Source organism: Camellia sinensis, chromosome 12 (assembly GCF_055761805.1).
Source record: "Camellia sinensis isolate YWXY chromosome 12, ASM5576180v1, whole genome shotgun sequence".
NCBI lineage: Eukaryota > Viridiplantae > Streptophyta > Magnoliopsida > Ericales > Theaceae > Camellia > Camellia sinensis.
In genome coordinates this window covers 53,055,124-53,066,978 of record NC_138972.1, presented here as the reverse complement: position 1 = coordinate 53,066,978, position 11,855 = coordinate 53,055,124, and the positions used below count along the sequence as shown (strand labels likewise).

The 11,855-nt window shown below is 37.5% G+C and overlaps 1 long non-coding RNA gene and 1 pseudogene across 2 annotated transcripts; both read right to left on the bottom strand.

Annotated features, from left to right (window-relative positions):
• Window positions 1–810: 810 nt before the first annotated feature.
• On the bottom strand, window positions 811–10,164 carry LOC114261301 (uncharacterized). The gene is made up of 3 exons (XR_003628899.2): window positions 9,980–10,164; window positions 2,257–2,404; window positions 811–1,138 (listed from the first exon to the last, which is right to left on the bottom strand). It is a non-coding gene; the product is annotated as an uncharacterized LOC114261301 (long non-coding RNA).
• Window positions 6,599–9,675, bottom strand: LOC145804504 (prefoldin subunit 3 pseudogene; annotated as a pseudogene). Its single transcript, XR_014346356.1, has one exon. The product of XR_014346356.1 is annotated as a prefoldin subunit 3 pseudogene (transcript).
• Window positions 10,165–11,855: the final 1,691 nt, after the last annotated feature.

Here is an 11,855-nt window from a genome sequence, read left to right as displayed (position 1 = left end):
ACAACAAAAAAAGTGCAATCACAAGCAGCTGTATCTGTATTAGCAGCAACGGCCAAAGCTGACCAAACAAACTCCACCAGATCACGGGGTCATAAAAGCAGGACCACCTGAAATTTGTGGTACTACCTGGACTTAAAAAGATGGAAGCTTTTCAGATGAGAGGACATGAAATCAATGTCCCTCACATAGTGCCAAAAACATTGGAAAGTAACACTTTTATGACCTCTACCAAGTGTTTAAACGCTTAATTTTGAATGATAAGCGCTCTTATTTTCACTTTAAGTTTTTTATGCTTGCATAGAACCAACTCCCAAAATCGGCATTTGTCCCCGCACAGTGGAGGGATCTTGAAGGATGAAAGCTAAATAACCTATTCTGCTTTTTCCCCACCAAAAGTAGGATAGCGATTTGTGGAGTGACAAGAAAAAGAAAGGGTAAAAGAGAATGAATCCACAAATCCAAAATCCAAAATCCAAACACAACATATTTCAATTCTCTCATGAAAACTAAGTGGTTTCCAGGGGATGGAGAAGCAGACAGAACTGCTTCCCAAACAGCAGATCGTGGATGCAATGAGAAAGCCCCAGTAAAAATCTCAGAAGACCTCAGAAGTTCCCCATTTGAACATCCAGAGAGAGCTTCTTCCAGTAGCCTTATTGAAGCCTAAATAGTATCACCACTAAGATATCATTTACGTTACGTCAGTATGACAAAAATGGCAGCCTATCATTTCCATGTGAATCGAGTTATATGCCCCAAATTTTCACCAATTACAAAATTTAAACCTTTCTAAAAATGATTACTAAGCAATAGTCATCAAATAGTCATAACAACATTGCATGAAAACAGTTATAACAGTTACTCAGGTAAAAATTGTTTCAGCTAGACATGTATAACTATCATGTTCCCCCCAACTGAAAGATATAATATGAGCTACAAAATTCAAGAGGTGAACAAACAAAGGCTTCTTTTTCCCACATCTTCATATATTAGTGTCATTCTGTGATCAACAAACACAAGCTATTCACGCTAACCAAAGATCCTGTTATCTCCTAGCTCTTAACATGGGGAGATCCATTTAGGTTGATTTAGATCCCTTTGCCAAAGTAGCTTCGCGTTCTAGACGACAACGTTCTCTCTGAATGAATCCAGTATAAAAAATTAGCATGAAAAATTATAAATAAATTACCTAACAGACATATCAACCAATGGATAGGTAAGGATTCCCATTAAATTCGAATGAAAAAGGAAGCTTGAGTTAGCTTCAAATAAGTTGCTTCGCGAAGTTACCAAAAAAATCTCGCTTCACATAAAAATGATATAATTTAATAAATAGAAAAGAAGGGATTTTTAAAAAATGAAAAATAAAACGATGGAAACAATGAAATGTTATAGGGTATCCAGTAACTTCAAGGAGCCTTAAAAGCATGAATAGCAGTATTCATTAGTTCTGCACACCTTACAACAAGATTAGAGAAAGGAAATAAAACACCAAAAGCAACAAATTACAATGATCCAGATTCCAGAAATCACAAACCCCTAGCCCAAACCAACAATCTGGTGGCACGGTTCCCACCAAAAAGTGAAGTTCTAATTATTTGTAGTGGGAATACGAGCTCAAAATAGAGGACTACGATTATTACTTTTTTTTTCCATTTCTTTTTTTATTATAAAAAAGGTAGAAAGGAAGTGCTATCATTCAAGGAACAACAGCATTTTAGCAACATTAAGGAAAGAACAAGGTGGGTGGAATAATGTATGACTATTTTTCTTGCACCAGAATAAATGTATTTTCTAGACATAATTTGGAAAAAAGCACACACACACACATATATATCCTTCAGCCTATAAATCTTGGCAATTGAAAACTTAACCCAAAGAGGTAAACTGTTCCCTAAATCAGCACTCTATATGCAAAGAGGCAGAGTAGTCAGTAGACCATCTTCCAATGCAGAGTGGCAGTGGATGCATGATTGTATTGTTGTTTCTATTCAAGGTGAGGGGCCATAGAATTAGAGGCCTTTAGATGGTAAAAACACATTATATGTCTAATGCGGTGTGCTTGGATTGGAGATCCATTGCCCCATACTTTTTTTGACATTGTAGATAATTTGAATACTTTAGCTAGCTGTAGATGAATATCTTCTATATGTCAACTGTAATTGACTTAGGAGCCCTTTTGGTTCTTTCCAATGCAATTACTTACAAAGCATGAAGTATTTTGTTGGCCCAACAAAGCAAAGATAGGAAACATACCCTTCTCTCCCAGTATGGAAGAAAGCAGACAAAATCATAGACTGGAGTAATGGTTGATACCAAAATAACATTGAGACCAGTAAACAACAAGAGTGCTGTCATAGGCCGGGTTCTATGTGGCATCCTTCTTTAAATTTAAGCTTCTTTCCTTGAAATTACATTCCGTAATAGATATATTAGTCAGCATAAGAATATACATTTATATAGAACAAAATTGTAGATATAAATGAATGTTGAATTTATTTAAGGAAAATGAAGAACAAAATAGAAACTGATGGATGTGTCCATAATTCAAAAGTAAATCTCAATATTTTGGACACTTATTCCAACATATCATAAATGTTCACAAACACATCCTAAAGTTCATAGTATTCCTTCTCCTTATTATTATTTTAAATGTTACATTACGCACATGAAACCACAAGTCAAGCATGCAATGGTCACATTTCTTTATAAAACAAGATCAAATTCTAAAGTAAAAAATATAATAAGACAACGGTAGTAATGTACATGCTATAATAATTCTAAGGAACTTATAAAGCTTCATCTTCCACGTTATGAAAATTTGAATATACAATATAGTATACTAAGTTATTAACAAGTATTATTTGTATACATGTAAGAATTATTCCAATATAATGTTGTGCTCTTGGTGCTTTTGTGGCCTACTTTTTTAGGGATCTTCATGTTTGTACCTCCATGCCATATCACATCTATGTTCAGTATTTGTTTTTCTGTGCTCACTTGGCTCAAACTTATGCAATTTAAGACACCTTTAGTGAAGTTTCTACCACCAATGGGCAACTCACAACAAATTCTTATAATGCCTGAGGCCCAACCCCAAGTTACTTTCGTGAGCATAGTGCTAAATGGCACCAATATTGATGGATTTTACTATCTAAAAGCCCCATCATCCTCTCCACAAAAATAAAAAAATAAATACAAAAACTCTAAAAGCATTCCAAATCCATTTCCCTTGACAACCAAACTAAGTCTTGTGTCCTAATCAAGTGGGTTGACTACATGAATATTGATTCGCCATTCTGCTCTTTCAAGAGCTATATGCTTAGTCAAATTAACCAAATTCATATCTTTTTTCACTACTGCATCCCATGTCAACTTAGATCTTCCCGTCCCCCTTATATCTTTATTTATGGTGATCATATCACTCTTCTCGTTACCATTGTATTTACAGGTTTTCGTTGTACATGACCAAACCATCTTAACATGTTCTCTTTTAACTTATTTTCAATAGGTGATACTCCTATGGGTTCACTAATATATTCATTTTTAATTCCATCTTTCGTTGTCTTATCATACATCCATGTAAAGCATTATTTGATGCAGAGAATAAGAAGCTCAAGGAAGGCTAAATGTAAACAAGCGATGGTATTTGGACATTGCAATGATTTTATAGAGAAACTGATAGAAATGTTCTATAATTATGTTTCTAGTATTATTAGAGTTTTATTTTATAATTATATTTATGTTTTTTAGGATTTTAGGCTTAGGAGTATTTTGGTGATTTGCAGAATTTCCAAATATAGGTTTTGTGAGTCGCTCATGAGTCGTCTTGTGGGTCAAGTTATTTAATTAGTCTTTGTTTTTATTTCTTATCTAGTCTTAAATTAGTTTTGGAAGTCAAAGATATTATAATAGATATATATATATATATATATTTTGTAGTTGGTTTAGGAAGTCTTCTATTCTATATAAAGCCATGTAATACTTATAATTTAATAGAGTTGGTATTTTAGAGAATTTTAGAGCTTTTAGAGCTTCTTTATGGATTGTGTGATGCAATCAAACCCTAGGTGTGATGGCTAAGGGATTCTAGGAGTGATTCTTATATCTTTCTCCTTCTCCTTCTTTCCCTCTTTTATTTTCTGCACTTTTAACAGCCCAAAAAACTTTTCACGAATCCACTGTTCACAGCCTCATAACAGCTCCTAAAACAGTGTTAAAGCAGCCCCAAAAGCCCACTGTTGTGGCTGTCCCTAATTATCCTACATCATTATCATATCTGCTACACTCCTTCTATGCACAAGTTATTTCTTATTTGCTCAACACTATGTCCTGTAAAGCATTGACGTGTCCCATAAAGCATTGACGGCCTCGATCAATCTTATGGTTTTCAATCTTCATTTCTTATTAATAATCGAACCTAAATAACGAAAATGTTTGCTATTTGTAAAATATATTGATGGATATTATTGATTGATGTATAATCCAATTACAAGGATTACTATTATATAGGAGTGTGTTTGGGAGTAGGTGGAGAGTAGGTGAAGTGGAGGTGGTAGTGGTGTAGTGGGTTAGGTTTAGTGGAGTAGGTGAGGTGGTAGTGGTGGTAGGTTTAAGGTAAATTCTAACAGCCCCCCGCAAACTCAAGGAGGATAGAAACTAACCAACTTGAGTTTGAAGAGAGGAACAAAACAAGAAAATACATAAAAATAAAAAAGGATAGGAGACACTGTATGGTCGTGTCAGACCGTTGGTGAAGACACTGGATGGTGGTGTCATAACGTTGTAGAGGACACTGTATGGTGGTGTCATAACGTTGTAGAGGACACTGTATGGTGGTGTCAGAATGTTGTAGAGGACAGTTTATGGGGTTATGTCGGACCGTTGGAGCAGACAATGTTGTGACAGTTTACGGAGTCTTGCTGGACCCTTGTAGAAACTAACCGGAATCAATGTCGGGACAGTTTACAGAGTCTTGTCGGACCCATAAAGGAGCTAACCGGAATCAATGTCGGGACAGTTTACAGAGTCTTGTCGGACCCATGAAGGAGCTAACCGGAATCAATGTCGGGACAGTTTACAGAGTCTTGTCGGACCCTTGTAGAAGTCGCACCCTCAAAAGGTATGCCCAATCTTTCAAAAGGCGTGCCATCAAAAAGGCGTGCCCAATTCATCAAAAGGTGTGCCATGAAAAGGCGTGCCATGAAAAGGCGTGCCATGAAAAGGCGTGCCATCAAAAGACGTGCCATCAAAAGGCGCGCCCATGTTGTCGGCTGGCGTCAAGTGGCGCGCGATACGCGTGGATCGGCCCTGGCTATTTAAACCAAGGTTGAGGCGGAGGCTGTGCATACCAGTCTGAAACCTCTGAAACCAACCCTTCTCGAAAAAAACTCTGCCTCTTCGGAGAGAGAAACTGTGGAACACTTTGTAGCCCAGAAAATGGCTTCGTCTTCCCGCGGTCTGCTCACCCTCTTTCCCGACCTCAACGAGTCAACAAGAGAGATAACGGGTGCGGTGGCCCCTGAACCTCAACCAGGCGCCCCAGGGTTTGCTCCGTTGAACTTTCCGATGCGGTCTGTGGAGCAAAGAATGGCAGTGCAGTCGGATGTGGAAGCCAATCAGTATACATTGAAGTCATGTGTGGAAACCATGACTGCGGTGACAAACCTGTCGAACCGGCTGCAGAGTAGGACAAATGAGGTGCAACATTTAAACTCCCAGCTGGCTCTGCTCCAACGCATGTATAAGGATGCGCGAGCAGAGATAAGTGTGCTAAAGGCAGAAAACAAAGAGCTGAAGCGGAAGGCCACCGTGATGTTCCGATTCGGAGGTCTGCCATATGCTGCAGTGGAGGAGCAGAGATTAGTGATCGTGCCCAGTGGAGTGGGAAACACGGAGGCAACACCGGCGAGGGCCGCCTAGGACGGAGGCAAAAAGAAGAGACCGGCGGCAGAGTAGAGAAGGGATACGGAAAAAAATCCTTTGGTTGTTGTGATGGTGGTCTTGGCTGTTTTTTTTTTTTTTTTTTTTTTTTTTTTTTGTAAGTGTGATCGGGGTTGAGCCCGGAGATGAATAAAATAAGGTAAAGTTTGTGGAATGTTGTTGGTGTGATTTTGTGTTGTTGGTGTGGTGAATAATAAAAATAAAATAAAAGAAAACAATGGAGAAAGAAAATAGATAAAAATATTTGTGGAGGAGTGAATGGAAAAACATCGGGTTTTGTTTTTTTTTTTTTTTTTTTTTTTTGTGGAATATAAAAAAATAATAAGAAGATAATGGGAAAATGGTGATGCTCACGAACAATGGTAGGGATAAAGGAAATATATGATAATAAAAATATATAGAGATATATATATTAAAATAAAAAAAAAAAGAGTGTAACGTGGGTGGAATAAATTAAGGGAAAGGATGGAAGACAATGTCTGGTGGAGAGAGGGACCAGAGAGAGAGGAAGTGAGTTGATTAAAAAAGATGGGATGAAAAAGTGTTGGGTCAAAAGTGGTGGCGAAAGTCACATAAAAATTGATTAAAAATAAATAAAGAAGTGGGAATGGAAGCAAAAAAGGGGACAAAGCCAGTGGAAAACATGAATGTAACCACGTGATCGCCTACTGAAATGCCTTGGACTGAGTGGGAATCTGTTGAGTAGCTTCCTCAGATAGACCAGTGTCAGGTGAGGCTTGTGCTTGTCGGATTCTGCGTTGATGAACATCCCAGTTGTATATGCGAGCGATTGTGACCTGAGTAATCGTCACTTGATCCCTCAGGAATTGTAGATCTGCAACAATAACTTCTAAACTGGCTCTAGCATTTTCCAAATTCATTTGTAGAAGCTTGGTGGCCTCTTCACATGAGTACTCCAGCATGACATTAGCTCCCAGCCATAAACATACTGAATCAGTGTCCTGAATGCGTGCTTGAGAATAGATGCCTTCAGACACTTCGAAATCGGCTAGCAGTGCCTCACCAGTACCCTTCTTAGCTTGCAAAGTAGTGACTATATCCAAGCACTTCTCAATGTCTGGGATCTTCCCCTGAAGATCCCTTTGCTGTGCAAGAAGTTTCATCTCGACCAACCTGTATTGCTGAAGCCTTTCTTGGAGGAAAGAGAGGGCGGAGTTGACATCGAGACCTAATTGAGAGAGGTAGGTGTGTACATCTTCCACGAAAGCAGCTGCTGGTATTCCTCTTCTTTCTGTAACCCCAGATGATGCTGACGACGACGACGATGCTGTTGCCATTTTCGACACGGAGAGAGAGATGGATCTGACGGCAAGGGTGAGTTTTTTTTTTTTTTTTTTTGTAGGTCCGGCGGCGTGGGTATTCCGGAGGGGTTTTCCGGCGCTTCTGAGCTTTGAATGGACAGAACAGAGAGGTAAGAGAAGTTACAGTCTGGGTATGTGTAGAGGTCCGGTGGGCAGCCAAGGCGAGGCTGCCGCCCGCTGGTGAAGCAGAATGAATAGGTTCTTAACCTTGCTCTGATACCATGTAAAATATATTGATGGATATTATTGATTGATGTATAATCCAATTACAAGGATTACTATTATATAGGAGTGTGTTTGGGAGTAGGTGGAGAGTAGGTGAAGTGGAGGTGGTAGTGGTGTAGTGGGTTAGGTTTAGTGGAGTAGGTGAGGTGGTAGTGGTGGTAGGTTTAAGGTAAATTCTAACACTATTTTTAGTTTTCAATCTTCAGTTCTCCATTTCACTTTTATTGTTGCTAAAGTGACATTCCTTTAGCTTCTATCAAGAGGAAAAAACCATCTAATCTTAGGGGCACATATAAGCCACATAAATATTCCAATTTGCCTCCCAATCTAGCATTGCTTTATTTTTATTTTTTTTAGAACAAATCTAGCATTGTTTATTTCTAAATCTTTAAGCATCCTAACATACTTTGAAGGTAGAGGGAAGAAAATTCCAAGACAACTGAATGAAACTATTTTATGTCAATGCCGCATATGTGCAAGAGCGATGAGTCAATGACAACCATTGTATAATGGAAAACATAAAATTGCAAGACTTCCAAATTTCCAATAAGCCGAGTTTAACATCTAAAAATACAAATCCATATGATTGCTCAATGTTTCCTGCTAAAATAGCACATGGTCTTCTAAGATGGCAGATAGTGCCTCAATCCTATATCTCAAGGCTCAAACTTTGGTCACCTCAAGGCATGTGGCTCCATGCCATGTGCTGCCTCATCTATTATCATCACGAGGCACTAAGCTTCTCCAGTTCTCCTCAAAAGGCCACCGAAAAACTGAAAAAAGGTGCATGACCCTCCTTTATGTGAGCCCCATACAAGAAAATTTTCATTATTGAGACAAAAGCAAATAATAGATGATTTTGGATCATTAATTTGAAGTCATTCTTAGCTATGTTATCAGTTCAGTTGCATGCTCCTATATAATTGCCCTTACATTTTATTCTAACATGAAACTAAATCCCTTCGGTCTTCATTAGCACACAGCATCCCTACCCCTCCTTATGAACCAAAACCCCTTTGTCTGCTTGCTGAGACAACATAGAGAAAACTAGATAGATAAATACTTAACATCAGTATAAAACTTTTGAACAAACACATTCATGATTTGGAACGAAATCTCTCATTCAAAGATAACACACTCAATCTAATTCAACTTCTTAGCTTCGTTGAGTTTAGTTTTTTTTACAATCCAAAAGAAACCCATAAGATTTAATATTTTTGTTTTCCCAATAGTTTGTACTCTCAATAACCAATAGGGTGAAATCAAAATCCTACGAACCTACGATAGTTTCAAGATTTCTAAATTCCAACAAAAACTATTCAATTCCTTGAACTTAGAAGTCTTTACTGATTTGTGTCCCAAATATATTTCAATTGAATTGATCATCATAATACATTTTAAAGATACAATAAAAATGGGGGGCCTATGGTTCAATTGTTAAAATGAGGCCCAATAACCTTGAGGTTGTGGATTCAAATATGAGGACCACTGTTTTAAAAGGCACAATGAGGCACATCCTTGCGCTTCAAACAAGTTGAGGCAAGGCGCAATATGCAAGGCGCTGAGGCGAGGGCTTTTTTCGAGGCGTGGGCTTCATTGGTTTTACCTATTTTTCTACTCCAACTGTTGATTAAGTACTTTTTTTGTGGACATACCCATAGGGATTCAAAACTCTTCAATATAAAATGACCAAACATGATCAAAAGAGAGCAGAAAGTGATAAAAGATTGAATATTATGCTTTATATTTTTTTTTGGATATTATATTTCTAATTTTTAGAAAATTGAATGTTATGTTTAAAGATTATTAGAAATGGTTATGATTTTTTAAATTCTATATATATTTGTTATGTTGAAAAGTTTGCCCGTTTTATAATTTTGCATTTCTTCTACTACATGCGCTTCGCTTTGGTGACGCGCACGCTTTGCTTTGGTGACCTTATTGCCTCGGCGTGTCTAGAGCCTTTTAAAATACTGATGAGGACAATCACTTTGTACATAAAGGTCAAATTTTATGTCTGCATAGAGTGCACGATCAGAATTGTAATGCTGCATTTTTTTCATGCCAGTGATAATGTTAAAATTTTCTTTTCCATTGTCCCGCAAACCATGTTGAAATTGTGTGAAATTAAATGGAAAAACAAAAGTTGTACTGGCAATTATCAGATTAAACTGAAAAAAGAAACAAAAGATAATCGTTTGAGTAGGTGATTTATAAAAATTAATCACTAGAATTATTAATTTGCAAACAGTAACATCCCTCATTCATGATTTGAACCCTACAATTTCTCATATAGAACATCAATAATTCTTCATAGTTCAGAGTCACAAATAAAGAAGTAAAATGGGGATCTCATAAATAAACCAAAAAAAAAAAAAAATGGCCATACCCAAAACAACACTATATGTTTCACTCATTCACTCACATATATGCTTATTTGTATTAATAATTGTTAAGATAAAGACGAAGAATAGGGTTTTGAGGATTACCTGCAGAGGGAGAGAAGACTTTTTTAATGTGCTCTCTCTCTCTCTCTCTCTCTCAAATGCTCTCTCAAATCTTTCGAGGCTATCAGCAAAGTCCAGCTCTAGTGGTTTCGTACAGGCTCCAGCCGCTGCGTCCAGCTTCACAACTCAATAATCAATTTATTTTTGTAATTTGTAAAATAACCCTCTCTTCTTTTTCTTTTGCTACATGCGTCCATTTGTACTTTTTAATTTACAATTATACCCTAATAACTAGGACTGGTCATTGCAATCCGCCCCACGCAGATCCATCTTTACACCCTAATAATTACTAGGAATTAAGGTGCTCGTGGGTTGATTTTTAACGGTTCAGTTTGTGGTTTGAATTTGCTTGCATGTCCATAGTTTGAAAAAAATTAAACCCGCAACCGCCCTCAGTGTGGGTTATGGTTTGTGAGGATAGGGTTAGCGGATATACGGGCGCTTGCGAATTGAACTTTTTTGATTAAAAATTTATTTTTGGACCTGTTTTTTCTCATTTTCTAAATATTTATTTTGAGCATTTTCTCCTCATTTTCTAAATATTATTTTAGGCCATAAAATCACATATTTCTTATCATAAAATTATTATTTTTTATTCGTAATTTTTGAATCTCAGAGATTCAGAAATTGATAATCCATACCAAAAAAAAAAAAAAAAAAACAGTTCCATTTACGTATATAAATAAAAGAAGTTCAATTTACTAGGGAAGAGCGTCATTTACAACTTTGCACCAAGCATAAGCAAAACAAGGAGAAGACCGCAAGCCCAAGGGTGACGCTTGGGCCTAGTAACGCTACGAGATCAGAACGTCAAACCCAAGCACGAGTTTGGGCCAAGCTAGTGTTCAAAAGCCCAAACCGTGTGGGGCAAGCATTTACTTGAACTAGAGAAGAACTACCAAGGGACCAAACATGGAGACCAAGTGTGATCTTAAGCCCGACGGACCGAGTGATCCGAACTACGCAACCCAAGTACGAACCTGGGCTGAGTTAGCTAAAGAGGATGACCAACTTGAATCAGGGTGCCAAACCAACCATAAGAGCATCCAGTACGAACTAATCGTGCAAATTAACTCGTATCCAATACACGAAAAGAGCGCTTGATCTGCCGTAAATAACGAAATTGCTTAACGGATTCTTTGCTCTTTCCATTGAGGAGCAACCTAACATTTCGGCTAAGTACCGGGCAGCGAAGAAAGAAACTTAATGAGCAAGTCAAACGATTCTTACAAACGGTAACCTCACTCTCCTTGAGGAGGGATCGACCTCTGAACACTCTAAATTGACTGGTCTATTCTATCTTCACTATACCAAACTCCAGTACTGACTCGATCATCGAAGGGGTTTCCGACCAACCCCCGGTCGGGTAGCTTAACTGTTTGTTCCTTGTGCAGGCTTTCACCCATCGGTGCACCAGGGTTCGTCTACGAAGTTCTATCTTACTCTATTGCGGAAATCAGTCCGCACAACTAGAAATAAATAAATAAAGTATGGGGCTTGTTTGTTTCAATTTACGTGTATATATATATATATATATATTATTTGGTATATGGATGTACAGCAACTGTAATTTTCAACCATGAGTAATTAATATATATTATATTATGTATGTGTATATATGTATAAATAGCAACTGTGAGTATATAATATATATATATATATATATATCTACTAATATGGAAGATTAAAAACAATGGTCTAGAATTTTATTTAAAAAAAACAAAGTATAAGTGCAGGCGGGTACGTACGGGTGAAACCCGTAACTCGAAACATGACAATATTTCAAACCGCATCCAACCCTACAACAGGTTTGAAACCGCACGTACATGTGCGGATCAGATCGGATTGGGTAGTTTTC